We start from the raw sequence: 21351 nt of genomic DNA, 5'->3' as shown, positions 1-21351 counted from the left end.
TTATGTGTATAATTTAATGGTTTTCACCCCATTTCACAACTATCCTTGTTCAAAATATCAAAACCTCAACCACTATTCGATTAATGCTTCAAGGTCGAATGTATTGTCACCATTAAGCTAATCTAGTCTCAAGTATTTTTTTTAATCCTAATATACAACATCATGAATCAACTCAACCTTATAAGCCAATATTACTCCTACAATCGATTGTAAAGAGTTAACAAAGAAAATATATTTTCACAAACATATATACCCATATGGCCGATTATACCAAATCAAATTTAACCTTACTTATCTCAAATTTTCATTCCATACTATCATCCCCATGACATAGCAAAGTTTTGAACCATGGACTAATTAGAACTAAAACTAGCAACTAAAAACATGCATGAATCTCATGGCACAACATCAACATACCTTAATCTAGATACAAGGATGGCCAACCTATTCCAAACCAACCATGAGCAAGAACTCCTTTCTTCTCCTTGGGATTTTCTACCAAAAGGATCAAAAAATGATGAACAAGGTTTTTTTTTTTTTTTCTTTCTCACTTTCACGGCAATGGGGAGAAGCCTTCACACACACACTTTTTTTTCTCATTTTTTATCACTCATGCACCTTATTTTATTTATTCCTACATAAAACACTCACCCAACATGTTTCATGACATGTTTTGCCCATGATTCCTTGTCATGGCGGCCACTAGCACTTGGGGGAAATTTGACATGCAAGTCCTCCTTTTGACTACATGTACTATTAGGTCCTTATAGATTAGCCTATCATTTTTCAAAAGTGTCATACAAGTCCTACTAACTGAATTCACATGCAATCGACTAAACCGAAGCTTGAAATTTTCACACATTCATAAATACATATTCTAGACAATAAATATTACGTTCAAACATTTCGGTGACTCGGTTTAGTGGTCCCGAAACCACTTCCCGACTAGGGTCAAATTTGGGCTGTCACAACTCTCCCCCACTTAAGAAATTTTCGTCCCCGAAAATCTTACCGGTAAATAGGTTTGGGTAACGCTCTTTCATAGAGTTCTCGGGTTCCCAAGTAGCTTCTTCCATCCTGTGTTTGAGCCATAACACTTTTACTAACGAAACCCTTTTGTTTTGCAACTCCTTCACTTCACGAGCTAGGATACGAATCGGTTCTTCTTCATAACTCATATCGGCTTGAATTTCAATCTCGGAGGGGTTTATTACATGCGAAGGATCGGATCGGTAACGTCGAAGCATCGAAACATGGAAAACGTTGTGGATCCTTTCGAGTTCAGGGGTAAAAGCAACCTATACGCCATCGGGCCAACTCGTTCGGAGATCTCATACGGCCCAATGAATCTCGGACTCAATTTGCCCTTACGGCCAAATCGAGTATCTTTTCCAAGGTGATACCTTAAGAAACACTTTGTCTCCCACCGATACTCAATATCTCTTCGTTTTAAATCCAGTCGACTTCTTCGACGATCCGATGTCGCTTTCGGACTCTCACGAATTATACTTACTTTCTGCTCAGATCTTTAACCAAATCCACTCAAAATTTTACTTTCACCGAAGCTCGGTCCAAAACAATGGTGTACGGCATTTTCGACCATACAAAGCCTCGTAGGGCGCCATCTTAATGCTTGACTGAAAACTATTATTGTGGCGAATTCAATCAAGGGTAAATACCGTTCCCATGAACCACTAAACTCGAGGATGCAACATCTCAACATATCCTCAAGTATCTGAATTATCCGCTTCGGATTGACCATCGGTTTGGGGATGAAAAGCGGTGCTAAAATGCAGCTTGGTACCCAAAGCTTCTTGCAATTTCTTCCAAAATCGTGAGGTGAATCTCGGATCTCTGTCGACACAATAGAAATCAAGACCCCATGTAATCTCACAATCTAAGAAACATACAATTCAGCTAGCTTATCCAATGAAAAATCCGTGCGTCGCGGGGATAAAGTGAGCCGACTTAGTCAATCTATCAACGACGACCCAAATTGCATCTTTCTTGCTTTGCGACATCGGCAAGCCGATACAAAATCCATCGTGACTCGTTCCCATTTCCATTCGGTATCATGATTGGTGAAGCAAACCGTGGGCACTTGATGTTCCGCCTTTACTTGCGACATACTAAGCACTTCAAACAAAGTCGAAATGTCTCGTTTCATACCATGCCACCAAAATCAAGGCGTCTCGTGTCGTTGTACATTTTCGTACTCCCGGGTGAATTGACATTCGGCTACAATGAGCTTCGCTCGTAATCATAGAAATGAGTTCGAATTTCTTGGGACACACAAACGATTTCGAACCTCAAACAATCGTCATCATCAACTTGAAACTCGATTCCATATTCAAACACATTCGACCGTTTTGCAACCAATTCGTCATCGACTTTTTGAGCTTCACGAATTTGATGAGTCAACAAAGGTTTGGCCTTTAATTCGCCACTAGTACATTGTCGGATAGAATGCACAAGTGTACATTCATCGCTCGTAAGGCAAACAAAGATTTACGACTTAGGGCATCCGCAACCACATTAGCCTTTCCGGGTGATAGTCAATGACAAGCTCATAATCTTTTAACAACTCGAGCCAACGTCTTTGTCGCAGATTCAAGTCTCTTTGAGTCATCAAATACTTGAGACTTTTGTGATCCGAATACACATGGCACTTCTCACCAAATAAGTAATGTCGCCATATTTTCAAGGCGAATACGATGGCAGCTAATTTGAGATCATGGGTCGGATAATTTTTCTCATGTGGCTTTAATTGTCTCGACGCATAGGCCACAACTCGACCTCCTTGCATCAATACACAACCCAACCCAAGTAGGGATGCGTCACTATAAATGACAAACTCTTTGCCTGATTTGGGTTGCACTAAAACTGGAGCTTCAGTCAAATAAGTTTTCAGTTGATCGAAACTTTTCGACATTTTTCCGTCCATTCAACTTAACATCTTTTGAAGTAGCCGTCATGGGTGTGGCTATCATCGAGAAACCTTTACAAACCGTCGGTAGTAACCAAGTCCCAAAAGCTCGAACCTCAGAGTATTTCTGAGGCTTCCAGCTAAGTATGGCTGAAATTTTGCTCTGCCGACTCGAATACCCGATGCCGATACCACATGACCCAAGAAGCTAACCTCTCTTAACCGAACTCACACTTGCTGAACTTAGCATATAACCGCTTATCCCGTAAAATTTGCAACACTAATCTCGGTGTTCAAGATGTTCGATCTCATTTCTGAATAGACCAAGATGTCATCAACGAACACAACTACGAACCGGTCCAAATCGCTCAAGATCCGATTCATCAAATCCATAAATACCGCAGGGGCATTAGTGAGCCCGAACAACATCACTAAGAACTCATAGTGACCGTGCCTCGTTCTGAAAGTAGTTTTGGGTACGTCCGAATCTCGAATCCGCAATTGATAATAACCCGATCTCAAATCTATCTTCGAAAACACTGAGGCTCCCTTCAGTTGATCGAACAGATCATCAATACGCGGTAACGGATATTTATTCTTTATCGTCACTTTATTCACCGACGATAGTCAATACACAATCTCATGGTTCCGTCCTTCTTTTCACAAACAATACCGTGCACCCAAGGTGAGAAACTTGGTCGAGCGAAACCTCTATCCGTCAATTCTTGCAACTGAGCCTTCAACTCCTTCAACTCGGTTGGTGCCATACGATATAGAGCTATCGATATTGGCGTAGTCTCAGGTACAAGCTCAATACCAAACTCTATCTCCCGCACAGGTGGCAAACCCGGTAATTCTTCGAGAAAAACGTCCGGGTATTCACTAACGACTGGCACAGATTTGGGTTTCTTTTCTAACTCTTTATCACCAAGTACATACGCAAGGTACGCTTCGCACCCCTTTCTTACGTATTTCTGAGCCAACATTGACGATATCACAACTGGCGACCCCTTTAAGTCCGTAGACTCAACTCGAATCATCTCGTTATTTGCACACCTCAAGTCAACGGTTTTTCTTTTGCAACTCACCACCGCGTCATATACGGTCAACCAGTCCATACCAAGAATAACATCGAATTCATCAAATGGTAAAAGCATCAAATCAGCCGGAAAACAGGATTCTCGGATCATTAGAGGGCATCTCTTACACACTTTGTTAACAAGCGCATATTGACCCAAGGGATTTGACACTCGAATTACAAACTCAGTAGACTCAATAGGCAGAGTCTTACTGGATGCTAAAGTCTCACATACATAAGAATGAGTAGAGCCAGGGTCGATTAATGCAATTACATTAGTATCAAAAAGAGCGAAAGTACCAGTGATAACATCAGGGGAGGATGCTTCCTCTCGTGCACAGATGGCATATGCCCTAGCAGGAGTACGGGTCTCAGATCGAACAGCCGTATCAGTGGCCCCTCTCTGACTACCACTCCTACCTCCTGAAATTCTTGGTGGTCTACCTCTAGCTGTCATTCCACTAGGTCTTGCACCTTGCATCCTATTCTTCTCATCAAGCTCCGTGCAATCTCGAATGAAGTGGTCCTTGAACCGCATCCGTAATGTGCTCATTAGTAGACTTACCCCAACATTCACCTATGTGTCTTCTTCCACATTGGGGGCATTCAGGTTTCTCTTGACGGTTATTGCCCACACTAGCTACCGAAGTAGCTCGGGAGCCCGTCGATGGTCGTGCTCTAATGGAAATTCCCGCAGTCGTCCTCGATTTATTAGTGTCCTCCCTGAACTTCTTTACAGCCGAGAACGGAGCTTTACCCATCGATCTCTTACGATAGTCTTTAGCTTCAAATTCAGCCTTCTTCTTCTCCTTTCCAAGTTCTTCCGCTTGCGTGCTCGTTCGACTAGCGCTATTTAACTCCTTTATCTCCAAAATACCCACTAGTAGTTTTAAATCTTCATTCAATCCTTCTTCAAATCTTTTGCACATAGCAACCTCATCACCACACACTCCGAGCATACCGACTAAGTCTTACGAACTCATGTTCAGATTCGTAATCTTGTCATACGGCCTTGCTTGAGTTCCAAGAATTCCTTACGCTTTTGATCGATGAACTGTTGACTAATATATTTCTTTCAAAATTCTGTTTGAAAGAAATCCCAAGTAACTCGCTTCGTTTGGGACTATGGAGATCAAAGTCCTCCACCAATAGTAAGTCGAGTCTCGCAACAAGGATATAGCACACTTTAGACATTCATCGGTGTGCATGATACCATCAAACACCGAATGGTGTTATCAAGCGTAACTCGGCTCTTTCGGCATCATCAAGAACTATGGCCTTGAACTCCTCAGCCCCGCTTCCTAATCAAGTCTACAGGTGGCTTACTCAGCCTCACAGGATCGATGAATCGATGGCATTACGGGCTCTTGGGGTGGATTATTCAAATTCGGAATTGTTGGACAGCCGGATTGGTTCGGGCGTATTATGCGACCCACTCATTCATCATGGTAAAGAAGGCTTGTTTAGCCCCTCACCTTGATTATTCGCAGATGACCGAGGTTCAACAGTGGCGCCCTTGTGCAGGAGCAGCCGCTACACTTTCAACGCCATCTGCCAAGGTTCTCTCTACACCGGATCCATTTACTAATCAAAACAAAAATTTCAACCGTCAGGAGTCTTCACACATTTAAACATTAACATTAAGGCATGTATAGCTAGACACATACGTGCTATGGTAGTCCTAGAACCGACTAAACCATAGCTCTGATACCAATAAAAATGTAACACCCCGAACCCGAGACCGTCGCCGGAGTCGAACACGAGGTGTTAACAGACTTCAAGCCACTTATTAGAAATTTCCCAGACAGGCTGTCAATCTGCATACGAGTCGCGTTAAAAATCATATCTTGAGTTTTGAGACTCGAAATCCAGTTCCGTAAATTTTCCCCAAAACTAGACTCATATATGCATCTAAAAACTTTTTTCTAGAATTTTTGGTCGGGCCAATTAGTACAGTTTATTAGTTGAAGTCCCCCATGTTACAGGGATCGACTGCACTGACCCTTGCGCATTACGACTTGGATATCTCCCTGTACAGGGCTTCAATACTGATGCCGTTTGTTTCTATAGAAACTAGACTCGAAAAGGAATCTGTACATATATGGCATGGCTTCTAATTATCACTGGTCAATTCGTGATGAATTCCAAAAGTCAGGACAGGGACTCCAGTAACCGTTCTGGCCCCGTCCCGCGAGAACTTAAATATCTCTTAACATACAGCTCATATGGTTACTTCGTTTCTTCTATATGAAAATAGACTCATCGGGCTTCGATTCCATAATTTATTCATTATTTAATTCCATTTCCCCTATTTTTTGTGATTTTTCAATCTCACGTCATTGCTGCTGCCAGCACCTGTTACTAAAGCAACTATGCCTATTTCATGATTTCCCTTTGATCTAACTAGTGATTCATCATACATGTCACAAATTATGATCATGACTAGCCATACCAGAGGCTAATCATTGTCAAACATATCCCTACTACACTATTGCCATATCATGAATTTTAACACCAAAATAATCAACCATGGCATATGGCATAAAAATCAATTACCAAGACTTGCGACTTAACATTAGAGAACTAAATCCAACCGAGCATTTATGCCATTTTCGCATGGCTAAAAGTTTACATACCACAGTTCAACAAAGCATATTAGCCTATACATGCCAAAATGTTCTCCTAGACCGTCTACACAAAAAATACCAAAAGTTGCTAGCGGTGTGATGACTTCGATGACGATCACGAGCACGCAAAAGGACGAGTCCAAGAAACCTAAAATGGGCGACAAGCAAACACCGGTGAGTATATAACTCAGTAAGCCATAAGCATTATATTGCCGTTCAGTAATAATATACCATAAGAGAAAATAATTAATGCGAATTAAAATCCTCCATCCACACCCAAAAGGTACTATAATTCCTTAGGCATTTCGGTTTGATCTCATACCAAGCCCTACTTGATATTTCATACATTACACCATATGACATTTCATGCATTTATCTTCAAGTATAATCACCACATAGGTCAAGACTTACCAAGCTCAATTCCAAATATAAATAAAATGTCTATTCCTCATGAGTTCAAGGTGTTTACTGCATCATTGTCCATGATTGACTCGGTAAGGCCGCACATAGAGCATGTGTAATAAGCCCGCACACTTAGTGCTTAATAGTCGAACTCGCACACTTAGTGCTATATAATCAAACTTGCACACTTAGTGCTATACCATTTGAACCCGCACACTTAGTGCCAATTTGTGATCATAAATGTTTAGACCCGCACACTTAGTGCCGAAACCAATAACTCAATACATCTCACCTCTTTTCTTTCCATTCAAAACTTTCATCACCACATACATACATGTATATATATATATATATATATTTATCATTCCATTCAGCATCATTACTTGGACATTTCGACCATTTAAATTAGTACAAAATAAGTGCTTAATGACTTACCTTATATCGGATGAAATGATTCCCAATCGACTACTCAATTATCTTTGCTTTGCCTTTGCTTGATTCTCCCTCTTTGATGTCTTGATCTAAAATGAATACATTTAGTAGTTTAATCTTCTTGCTGGATTCTTATGTGTATAATTTAATGGTTTTCACCCCATTTCACAACTATCCTTGTTCAAAATATCAAAACCTCAACCACTATTCGATTAATGCTTTAAGGTCGAATGTATTGTCACCATTAAGCTAATCTAGTCTCAAGTATTTTTTTTAATCCTAATATACAACATCATGAATCAACTCAACCTTATAAGCCAATATTACTCCTACAATCGATTGTAAAGAGTTAACAAAGAAATATATATTTTCACAAACATATATACCCATATGGCCGATTATACCAAATCAAATTTAACCTTACTTATCTCAAACTTTCATTCCATACTATCATCCCCATGACATAGCAAAGTTTTGAACCATGGACTAATTAGAACTAAAACTAGCAACTAAAAACATGCATGAATCTCATGGCACAACATCAACATACCTTAATCTAGATACAAGGATGGCCAACCTATTCCAAACCAACCATGAGCAAGAACTCCTTTCTTCTCCCTTGGGATTTTCGGCCAAAAGGATCAAAAAAATGATGAACAAGGTTTTTTTTTTGTTTTTCTTTCTCACTTTCACGGCAATGGGGAGAAGCCTTCACACACACACACTTTTTTTTCTCATTTTTTTATCACTCATGCACCTTATTTTATTTATTCCTACATAAAACACTCACCCAACATGTTTCATGACATGTTTTGCCCATGATTCCTTGTCATGGCCGCCACTAGCACTTGTGGGGGAATTTGACATGCAAGTCCTCCTTTTGACTACATGTACTATTAGGTCCTTATAGATTAGCCTATCATTTTTCAAAAGTGTCATACAAGTCCTACTAACTGAATTCACATGCAATCGACTAAACCGAAGCTTGAAATTTTCACACATTCATAAATACATATTCTAGACAATAAATATTACGTTCAAACATTTCGGTGACTCGGTTTAGTGGTCCCGAAACCACTTCCTGACTAGGGTCAAATTTGGGCTGTCACATTTAAATTCTTCAAAAAAAAAATAATGACATGTAGAAAAAATTTGAAAATTTGAAAATAAAAAATATATGTTAAAAAAGAAAAATTAAAATACTATTATTTAAAATAATTTTAAAGCTTTTGGGTATATGACTGATTGTTTGTCAAAATATATATTAAAGAAAATCTTATATGATCGTAAAAGGCATAATATTAATTTTAAAATATTGAATTAATTATCATTATTATGGTTTAGGGTTTATGGTTTATGAGCTAATATTTTAATTAAGGTTTAGAGATTATATATATGTTAGGGATTATGGGTTTAGGGGTTGTGCTTTAAAGTTTAGGGATTAGTGGGTAAAGGTTAAGGGTTATGGATTATGGGTTTAAGGATTAAGGGTCATGGGTTATGGGTTTAATGGTTAAAGGGATAGGGGTTAGGGGTTAAGGGGTTTAATTAATGGTTAAGGGGACATGGTAAAGGGGTTTATGGTTTATGAGCTAATGTTTTAAGGTTTAGAGATTTTGGTTTATGGTTTAAGGGTTGGGGTTTAAGGTTTAGAGGTTAGTGGATTAGGGTTTAGGGTTTTATATGGTTTGGGGTTTAAAGGGTATGGGATAGGGGTTATGGGGTTAGGGGTTATGAGTTATGTAACATCCTGATTTTTGGGTTTTTTGCGATTATTGATATTTTAGGTAAGTTTCTAAAATTTGGGTATGTAAATGGGCTTATGGAAGGCCCATGAGATGGCCAAAACCGAGGGGAATTTTTAAATTTTGGACTTAGGAGTTAGGGTTTCTGGCTAGGTGCCCTTATATAAAGTTGTGGGTAAAATGTATCACAAAAAGAGCGTTAGTAAAGTGGCAAGGATGACGCCACTAAGCTCCTAAAAAGGTGGCGTGTGGAGCATAGGGGAAGACCTGGGATCGATTCCCTGTGATGGCAAAAATAATGCTAATTTTTATGCTTTGTGCATACAAAAGTTGTAGCTGAATGGAACTCTTTAGAGGAGAATTTGAATCAGTCAAATGCATGGATTAAGGAGGGATAAGAGGAGAGATTTTAGGGATTTGATATGAAGATAGAGTTGGCCGAATAAGGGAGATTGGAGGGGGGAATTTCGGCAGAGAGGTTTAGTTAGGGATTTTCGGCGCTTAGGTATTTTTGTGCCGTTTTCTCCCTGAAGGATTAGTCTTTTTCTCTCTTTTTATTTTGCAGCCGAATCTACCATCTCTTCTTCCATCTTTTCTTCCTTCTTCTTCTTTCAAACCAGCCCACTATTTCCCTCCATTCACCATTGTTTCTTTCCCTTATCTCTACTTCTGCCGAAATACTGCAAAAGCCGAAATCAGTGAAGATAGGGGGGTGCCGATTCTTTGTGACCAGCAACCTTTTCTTTCCTTTTCAATTGTTGGTGTTCAATTCCTTTACCTTTTAGGCGTACGGGTTCAAGAGAAGAAAGACTGTGGTAAGTGCTCAAACTCTAAATGACTCCTAGAGTAACTGTTGGCAAAAGTCGAAACCCTATAATTTAGGGAGGTGACCGAATATGGGTATAGGGTTTTGGGGGTTCTTATTTTAATATTTTTTTGATTTCTATAGTGGAGGAGTAGCAAGGCGTAGTGTCGACTTGAATCAGCTTGGATCTCCAGAGTGGCTAGATCTAGTCAATCAATATCGGCAAGGTAAGGTTCTTAAGGCCATTTTGGATGGTGGCCGAATATGTAAGTACTAATATAAGATGGTTCTTGTTTTGGGTCAATTAATGGAAGCTGATTTATTAACGGTGGAATATAGGAGAAATCGTGTAGGAGATCTCGTAGAGGAATATCGCCAAACAGGTGTGTAACACCCCGTACCCGAGACCGTTGCCGGAGTCAAACACGAGGTGTTAACGGACTTAATTCATTAATTAAACAGCTCATACAATTCATTTTAAAATTTCCAGACAAGCTGGCTAACTGCATCACAGTCGCTTTAAAAATCATATCTCGAGTTACGAAACTTGAAATCCAATTCCGTAAATTTTTCCTGAAACTAGACTCATATATATATCTACTAATTTTTTCTAGAATTTTGGTTGGGCCAATTAGTACAGTTTATTAGTTAAAGTCTCCCTGTTTCAGGGTTCAACTACTCTGACCTCTGTGTATTACGAATCAGATATCTCCCTGTACAGAGCTTCAATGACTATGCCGTTTGTCTCTAATAAAACTAGACTCAATAAGGAATCTGTACATATAAAGCATGACTTCTAATTATCTTTGTAAAATTTATGGTGAATTTCCAAAGTCAGAACATGGGATCCACAAAATCGCTCTGGCCCTGTTTCACAAAAATTTAAACATCTCATAAAATATAGCTCATATACCTGTTTCGCTTATTCCATATGAAAATAGACTCATCAAGCTTCGATTCCATAACTTATTCATTATTTAATTCCATTTCTACTATTTTTAGTGATTTTCAAACTCACATCACTGCTGCTGTCTGAATCTATTTTATGGTAAATTTTACCTATTTCATGGTTTCCATGGATTAGCTAGCAATTTGACATACATAATACCAAATATGATCATGATTAGCCATTCCAATGGCTAATCATTACCAAGCATTTCTATTTCCATACCACTCAATAACCATATCATAAGACCATATATACAAAATGATTATAATGCTATACATGCCATACTCAAAATATACAAGCCATTATGCCAAGATGGTATACGGATAGTGTGAGCGTGCCTCCGACCGCTTCCGATTTCGAGCTGGCTTGTCAACACTACAAGGAATGAAAAGGAGGAGTAAGCATAAATGCTTAGTAAGCTCACATGCAAATAGCAAGTAACATAACCATATAAGCAAACATAAAACATCATTTGCATAATCATCACCAAGACATTCATATCACCTTTTCATTTATCATCTTACCATATTGTTGTTATATCGAGTTTTCAACCCGAGGGTTAAGTACATACCTGTTCAAATTATCCATTTCACAACACTTACCAATACGTCCCTTTCATCTTGAGTATTCCTCCATTTGAGTAGAACTTTACCCGTTGAACACATCGGAATATAATTCGGATACATGGAAAGTTTGCACATAAGTGCCACATATGTAGCCAAGCTACCATGTAACCCGCCCATAAGTGAACTCGGACTCAACTCAACGAGCTCGGGCGTTTGCATCCATAAGTGAACTCGGACTCAACTCAACGAGTTCGGATGCCTAGTTACATCTCACGAACTCGGACTCAACTCAACGAGTTGGACGCTCGCATCCATAAGTGAACTCGGACTCAACTCAACGAGTTCGGATGCCCAAATATCCCAGTGACATGTCACTTGTATCCTAATCCATTCCTAAGGTTCAACGGGACCTTTTTCCCAATCATGTGTCTCAACCATCTTCTACGGAATGCCGATATCGATACTCGGTAGTATTTCACATTTTCCAAGTATATCACATAATTTGACATATTATCAAACAATTATCACAAGTATAATATTTCATAATAATTATCATATCATTTAAAGAAACATTAAAACATTTAAAATAATAACTATGTTACCAACATTTACATATGAACTTACCTCGTATGCGAAAATGGCTAGTTTACCATTTCGTCCACAACTTGGTATTTTCCCCATTTTAGCCCGAATTTCAGTTTTCCTTGCTCTATCATTTAAAATATAGTCTAATTAGGACTCACATTATTCAAATTGACCCAAAATCATATTTTTGAAAAATTACAATTTTGCCCTAAACTTTTGCATATTTACACTTTTGCCCCAAAGCTCGTAAATTAAAATTCAGCCTATTTTCTTATGTTTTATGACATGCTGATCATTTTTCCTTCTATGGCAACATCAAATTCTCACTCTAACATGTACTTATGACTATTAGGTATTTTTACCGATTAAGCCCTTTTGCTCGTTTTCACTTAAAACCGAGTAGCACAAGTTGTCTAACATAATTTAAAACCTCATATTCTATCATAAAACACCAAAATACACAAATTTCACCTATGGGTATTTTTCCAAATATAAACCCTAGGTTAAATTATTGCTAGCATAAGCTAAATCGAGCTAGGGACTCCAAAAACGTAAAAATCATTAAAAGCGAGGCTAGAACGAACTTACAATCGAGCTTGGAAGCTTGAAAACCCTAGCCATGGTTTCTCCTTGCTATATTCGGCCATGGGGTTGAAGATGAGCAAAATTGGCTTTTAATTTTGTATTTTAATTCATTTTACCCTAAATGACCAAAATGCCCTTACTACTAAACTTTCCAAAATTCCATCCATGTCCAATTGTTTTGTCCATAGACTTAGAAATTGGTAAAATTACTCTTTAAGGACCTCTAATTAATAATCTAATTCAATTTTATGCAAAATACTTCTAGAACACAAGTTTTGCAATTTATTCAATTTAGTCCCAAATTTCAAATTAAGCACTTTATGCATAAAATTTCTTCACGAAATTTTCACACAATCATGCAATCATATCATAGACCTTAAAATAATCATAAAATAATTATTTCTATATCGGATTTTGTGGTCACGAAACCACTATTCCGACTAGGCCCAAAATCGAGATATTACAACTCTCCCCCTTCGAGGATTTTCGTCCCCAAAATCTTACCGTAAAAGTGGTCTTCACTTTTAATCTCATATTTGGTGTCAAGAACTTGCACTTAGACTGCACCTCCAATACATCTCTTCAATTTCTCATATGATCTAAAAGCTTACGGTCTCAACTCTCAACTGTTCTTAAATTTTCAACCCTTCTCAATTTCCCATGATATCATGACATAAAACCGGATCTCAACTTGATTTAATGGAGACCTAATTCCAAGAAATCCAACAATCAAAGAGACCTGAAATTTCATGAATCTGATGAGTAGGAATTCATTCAATACAGATGTGATTTATAGATCTCGCCAAACATTTAACAATAGGATACATCACATTTTCCTTTTTCCGCCATAGAAATAATTCTGATATGGCCTCAAGAATAATCCTTCTCATTTCCATCCCAATATCAACATTGACAAGGATAATTTTGATAGATCCCAATGCTCGGCTTTAACCCCTTTAACAACTCCGATTTTATGTAACATCGGATGCTCTAAACTATCACATTACCTCACTGTCTTGAAACACATCACAATTCATACAACAATACATTCTTGAAAGTCGAAGTCATTGCTCAATGTAGACTAGTCTAGTTCGACGCGCTTGTTACCAATATTCTCATCTATCCGAACTCTGTCAACATGTAATAAACTTTTCAGCTTTCACAAGATGGAAACCTTATCATTCGTAGTGACTTAAACTAATATTCAACTCTTTCTATTAAATATAGACTTCTCGTTCAAACTATTTACTCTTTGATCTGTCCAAAATGAAATTCTATTATCAAACTTGGGAAAAATAATCCGACATAATTGTCACATGAAATCTTTCAAATAAATAATTTACCATACCGACTAAAACTCGCGCTTTTATCACCTATGCCTTTATCGATGTCAAATCCTTACACGTAAATTAGAAAAATCCCAATACTAAAATCACCACATTACTAAGATCAAATTAGAAGTATAGTCATATTTGACATGATTATCACGAGTGAAGAACGACTTGAACATGAGTCGTAATTGACAAATTATGGAACAAAGATAACAAGAAAACCGAATAAAGAAATCCAAGATAGAAAACCCTAATAAAGAAATCCGAATAAAGAGATCCGGGATAAAGAAACCCAAGATACGATACTATGCCGAGAATCGAAAACCAAATTCATAGAGAAAATACGAATACCTCGATAATTCTTCAAAGAAAGAAAGTCCAAAAGAAAACATCATTTAATCCCACGAAATCAAATATAACAAGATCAATATATCTTCCCATACATATATATCGATGAAGCATCAAGTAGAAGAAACAGAATCATAATATCATATGAATTCTCTCATCAATTCTTATCGATTTAAATGAAATAGAATACCCAATGAAATAGAGCAATATAAATTATAAACCAAATCAGACTACCAATGCTTTCATCCAACACCTAATTAGAAGACATTCCCATATAACAAGAATTTCTTCGAAGATCAATAGCCATAGAAATATTTACGAGAACGGGTGAACACATAGAACATCTCAAAAGAGATCGCTAAATCTGTCCGGTCATAACTGTCACACTCGGATAATTCACGTTTGAAATATCATTTCCCCAACTAGTTCTGCCGTCACAAATTTTATATTAAACCATTCACTAAAAAGGCCAATTCGAATAAATTTGATTTACACTTTTCTCGACCTTGCACTTGAGTAATTCGATTTACCAAGGAGAATTCCTTTTCTAACTAGGACAAGGCATAACTCCAATAATTTTACGTCAATCCGATACTTTACGGCTCGACTTTACTTATCAGCTCATTTTCAATCTCGGATCATACTTATAATTATTCTATCATTTGAACTCTTTGGGTTCTCAACCAAAACTTATTCAATACAAATCTCATGAAATTCCATTATAAGTACCACTTTGGTAAGGGGAGGGTTGTAGGACCTCGACTCGACTTTCTTATACATACACATATGACACAACTTCCATCATCATAGTAACATCATCAAAATCATGTCATTCATTCATGTTGGCTTACACCAATTTTCCTATTGTCCCATTTAGACAATATACTTATGCATACATTCTATGTTTTCTAGACAGCTTTACTTATCCATTCAATTAATTAAATTAATTCATGCTCATGACATTATATAAGGCCAAACAAACATAGATATTTGCATCACAATCACAACTTTCATTTCGTGCATCATCATGTACATATCATTACAATCATATAATTCAGTCCAACAATTTAACATAGATAAGTTCATTTCATTATAATCCTTTACCTCATAAAATTATATACCATTAACATTCATCAACATTCGACATCCAATCAAGACAAGGACATTTTCATTCAGTATCATAATATTATGACCTTTATTCATACCTCTACTACTTTCTATTTATTCCGTTCATCTTATCAAGTAAGCCACATACACTACATCATATGAGCATTAAGCAAATATGAATATTTATCACAACATGAACTTTCATCTCACATATTATCACATATGTATCATAAACCTTTATTCATACTTTTCTGAACCGAGACTTATCATAATCATAATTTTACTCAAATACCTTTACTTAACATTGAACATGGTTGGCGCAGCTCGGTTGGAGAGTACCCTGTCTAAATAAGACGGTACTTATACGCGTCGGAAGACATCACACTATCACAGATCAGTGGCATGTATAGCTAAACTTTTACACATGCTAGGTTAGTCCGAGAACCGACTAAACCTGCTCGATACCACTAAATGTAACACCCGCACCGAGACCGTTGCCGGAGTCGAACACGAGGTGTTAACGGACTTAATTCATTAATTAAACAGCTCATACAATTCATTTTAAAATTTCCAGACAAGCTGGCTAACTGCATCACAGTCGCTTTAAAAATCATATCTCGAGTTACGAAACTTGAAATCCAATTCCGTAAATTTTTCCTGAAACTAGACTCATATATATATCTACTAATTTTTTTCTAGAATTTTTGGTTGGGCCAATTAGTACAGTTTATTAGTTAAAGTCTCCCCTGTTTCAGGGTTCAACTACTCTGACCTCTGTGTATTACGAATCAGATATCTCCCTGTACAGAGCTTCAATGACTATGCCGTTTGTCTCTAATAAAACTAGACTCAATAAGGAATCTGTACATATAAAGCATGACTTCTAATTATCTTTGTAAAATTTATGGTGAATTTCCAAAGTCAGAACATGGGATCCACAAAATCGCTCTGGCCCTGTTTCACAAAAATTTAAACATCTCATAAAATATAGCTCATATACCTGTTTCGCTTATTCCATATGAAAATAGACTCATCAAGCTTCGATTCCATAACTTATTCATTATTTAATTCCATTTCTACTATTTTTAGTGATTTTTCAAACTCACGTCACTGCTGCTGTCTGAATCTATTTTATGGTAAATTTTACCTATTTCATGGTTTCCATGGATTAGCTAGCAATTTGACATACATAATACCAAATATGATCATGATTAGCCATTCCAATGGCTAATCATTACCAAGCATTTCTATTTCCATACCACTCAATAACCATATCATAAGACCATATATACAAAATGATTATAATGCTATACATGCCATACTCAAAATATACAAGCCATTATGCCAAGATGGTATACGGATAGTGTGGCGTGCCTCCGACCGTTTCCGATTTCGAGCTGGCTTGTCAACACTACAAGGAATGAAAAGGAGGAGTAAGCATAAATGCTTAGTAAGCTCACATGCAAATAGCAAGTAACATAACCATATAAGCAAACATAAAACATCATTTGCATAATCATCACCAAGACATTCATATCACCTTTTCATTTATCATCTTACCATATTGTTGTTATATCGAGTTTTCAACCCGAGGGTTAAGTACATACCTGTTCAAATTATCCATTTCACAACACTTACCAATACGTCCCTTTCATCTTGAGTATTCCTCCATTTGAGTAGAACTTTACCCGTTGAACACATCGAATATAATTGGATACATGGAAAGTTTGCACATAAGTGCCACATATGTAGCCAAGCTACCATGTAACCCGCCCATAAGTGAACTCGGACTCAACTCAACGAGCTCGGGCGTTCGCATCCATAAGTGAACTCGGACTCAACTCAACGAGTTCGGATGCCTAGTTACATCTCACGAACTCGGACTCAACTCAACGAGTTCGGACGCTCGCATCCATAAGTGAACTCGGACTCAACTCAACGAGTTCGGATGCCCAAATATCCCAGTGACATGTCACTTGTATCCTAATCCATTCCTAAGGTTCAACGGGACCTTTTCCCAATCATGTGTCTCAACCATCTTCTACGGAATGCCGATATCGATACTCGGTAGTATTTCACATTTTCCAAGTATATCACATAATTTGACATATTATCAAACAATTATCACAAGTATAATATTTCATAATAATTATCATATCATTTAAAGAAACATTAAAACATTTAAAATAATAACTATGTTACCAACATTTACATATGAACTTACCTCGTGTCTGCGAAAATGGCTAGTTTTACCATTTCGTCCACAACTTGGTATTTTCCCCATTTTAGCCCAATTTCAGTTTTCCTTGCTCTATCATTTAAAATATAGTCTAATTAGGACTCACATTATTCAAATTGACCCAAAATCATATTTTGAAAAATTACAATTTTGCCCTAAACTTTTGCATATTTACACTTTTGCCCCAAAGCTCGTAAATTAAAATTCAGCCTATTTTCTTATGTTTTATGACATGCTGATCATTTTTCCTTCTATGGCAACATCAAATTCTCACTCTAACATGTACTTATGACTATTACGTATTTTTACCGATTAAGCCCTTTTGCTCGTTTTCACTTAAAACCGAGTAGCACAAGTTGTCTAACATAATTTAAAACCTCATATTCTATCATAAAACACCAAAATACACAAATTTCACCTATGGGTATTTTTCCAAATATAAACCCTAGGTTAAATTATTGCTAGCATAAGCTAAATCGAGCTACCGGGACTCCAAAAACGTAAAAATCATTAAAAACGAGGCTAGAACGAACTTACAATCGAGCTTGGAAGCTTGAAAAACCCTAGCCATGGTTTCTCCTTGCTATATTCGGCCATGGGGTTGAAGATGAGCAAAATTGGCTTTTAATTTTGTATTTTAATTCATTTTACCCCTAAATGACCAAAATGCCCTTACTACTAAACTTTCCAAAAATTCCATCCATGTCCAATTTTTTGTCCATAGACTTAGAAATTGGTAAAATTACTCTTTAAGGACCTCTAATTAATAATCTAATTCAATTTTATGCAAAATACTTCTAGAACACAAGTTTTGCAATTTATTCAATTTAGTCCCAAATTTCAAATTAAGCACTTTATGCATAAAATTTCTTCACGAAATTTTCACACAATCATGCAATCATATCATAGACCTTAAAATAATCATAAAATAATTATTTCTATATCGGATTTTGTGGTCACGAAACCACTATTCCGACTAGGCCCAAAATCAGGATATTACAAGGTGTGTAACGAACCCTTTTTCATAGCTTAAAGCGATAAATGTCGAAAAGCCGAAATGCCGAAATTCTGGCATTTCGAGGACTTGTGAGCAAGTGAACGCTCACTAGTTAGTTAGAATTGATGAGATGATGATCGGGAACAATGGAAACGGTAAGAATGTGATTTTTGGAGTTCTCGGTAAGTTGGGCCTCGAGGGGCCGAAGTGGGGCCCATTGGGCTTTCGGGCCCATTTGTGTAAAATTGGTAGAATATGAAAACTGGTTAAATTGCGCATCAAGACTGATAAAACCGTCATGGAATATAGGCTAAATGGGCCTAGATGACGAAATCGGCTAAGTATGGCCCACTAAGGGTTTTAGGCCCAATAACTCAATTTCGCTAAAAATGGGCCAGACTCACTGTTTGTACACATGAATTTTTAGTAACCGTTAATGAACATGGAAACCCTAATTTTTGGTAAAATTATAGAATTACCCTTATAATATGAAAATGACCGTTTTGCCCCTAGGTAAAAATGACCATTATACCCCTAGGGTTTAAATATGAATTTAATACATGGGATTTTGATAAACATGGTATGTATGATATGCACATGATGTATTCATAAATGCATTAGGTTGGGTTTTTATATGGATGGAGGAAGTGTAAAAGGGCTTATCCCCCAGTTATGATAAAGGGCTTATGCCCCAGTTATTAAAAGGGCTTATGCCCAGTTATTAAAAGGGCTTTGCCCCAGTTATTAAAAGAGGAAAGGCCTCTAGTTATATGATAAAATAGCTATGCTGCCAGTGGAGAGTTATGGCGGGGTGGGTCGAGTTAATCCCCACATGGTGTGTTGGTTGGTACGGGTGGAGAGTAGCGGATGGTGGGTTGAGTAGTCTCTCCAAATGGGCTTGCATTCTCTCATTGACATTACATGTGATATTGAAATGGGCCTATGGGCCATACCGTTTACAGTAAAGGCTTCGGCCCAGTAATATGAAATATGAAAAGGCTTCCGCCCAGTGTTATGAAATGTGAAATATGAAAAGGGCTACAGCCCAGTACATGTTGAGATTGGATTTGGGCTTTGGCCCAACAGACTGTTATTGTTTTGGGCTCTGAAAGGGGCTTGTTGCACACTGAGTTTCCAAACTCACCCCCTTTCCTTAACCTTGCAGGTGAGCCTTGATGTGGGGACTTGGGCTGGAGGGGATTCAGAGTAGCCAAGGTGATCGCCTTTGGACTTTTAAATAAGCGTTGGTTTTCATTAAATTTCCTTTAATTATTATTTATTTTTGGGTTGTAATAAGGCTATTTTAACTTTCCTTTTATTTCTTTTCGGGATTATTTTAATTTTAATAACTTTAAACCTGGTTGATAATTATTCAAATAGGCTAGACTTAGGACGTGTTTTCAAAACGATACTTGTTTTCAAAATAGCTCAACGCCACAATTAATCGATTTATCAAAGACGTCCACTTAAACAAATTTAAACTCGATATAACAAAGTGTGGCTATGGTTGTGGGCATGTCTAGGATTGGATCCAATCAAAGAGCTTGGTACTTAGCGACCTTCATGGCTCACCTCCTCTGTCTCGGATACCTACACGGTGCCCGACTTCCATACACTTTGTTAACTCAACAAAATATATGGTTTTAAAACAATAAAACGGAACGTGGGTTTTTAACTCCAATGTGGCACTTCAGATTCAGCCATGACGTCTGGGCCAGGTTTGGGGTATTACATTTAGTGGTATCAGAGCCAGGTTGCAACAACTCAGCTGTGGATCGGGTTCAAAAATTTTTCAAAACCTTAGGCTTAAGAAGGGTATTTTTGGAATTGATTTTTGAAAATTCTTTTCAAAGAAGATTTTATAGAGTATACATGTTAAAATGGTCCGAGTTTTTCTGTTTTAAATCAAGAGTTCAAAATAAAGGGTGTTTTCAAATCAAAGTTTTCAAATTTCTATTTTCGATGATCGAAAACATGGTTTCAAGTTTTGGATTGGAGAAAGAAGTGGCGCACTGAATCCCCGACACCAAGTCTGTAAGTATATTTTCTTTACGATATATGATAATGATATGATATTATGAATAGTACTGAGACTCTACTATGATACTGTAGATAGGGGAAAACTGTGAAACGGTAGAAATGAGACTGTAGCTAGACTAGGACGATACGAAAATAATTCTTGAACTGCTATATTTCCATAAGACATTTTCTTAAAAAACAGTGGAACATTATACTAATTTCATAAAATTCGTAAATCATAAAGTCGATATGAGTACAAGAGGAGTTCGTGGACGAGGCCGCGGACGTGGTCGCGGAACGGTGCAAGCTGAATCTTCATCCTCAGGGCATAGGCCAGCTGAGGAGCCATCTGTGCCACAAGCAACGGAGACTGGGTCTTATGATCGGGCTGCGGGGGATGACGCTTTGTCCCAAGCCATGTTAAGGGTTTTAGAAAGAGTTGCTGGAGCTAGTACTGGGACAATGAATAGGGGGTCTATATCGGAGCGACTCCGGGCCAACGGAGCAGAAGTATTTAGGGGTGTATCTGGAGTAGCCCCAAATGTGGCGAAATATTGGCTAGAGGCAATGAATCGATCATGGATGATCTAGATCGCTCTGTGGAGCAAAA

This window comes from Gossypium arboreum, chromosome 5 (assembly GCF_025698485.1).
Source record: "Gossypium arboreum isolate Shixiya-1 chromosome 5, ASM2569848v2, whole genome shotgun sequence".
NCBI lineage: Eukaryota > Viridiplantae > Streptophyta > Magnoliopsida > Malvales > Malvaceae > Gossypium > Gossypium arboreum.
This window is presented reverse-complemented; position numbering follows the sequence as displayed.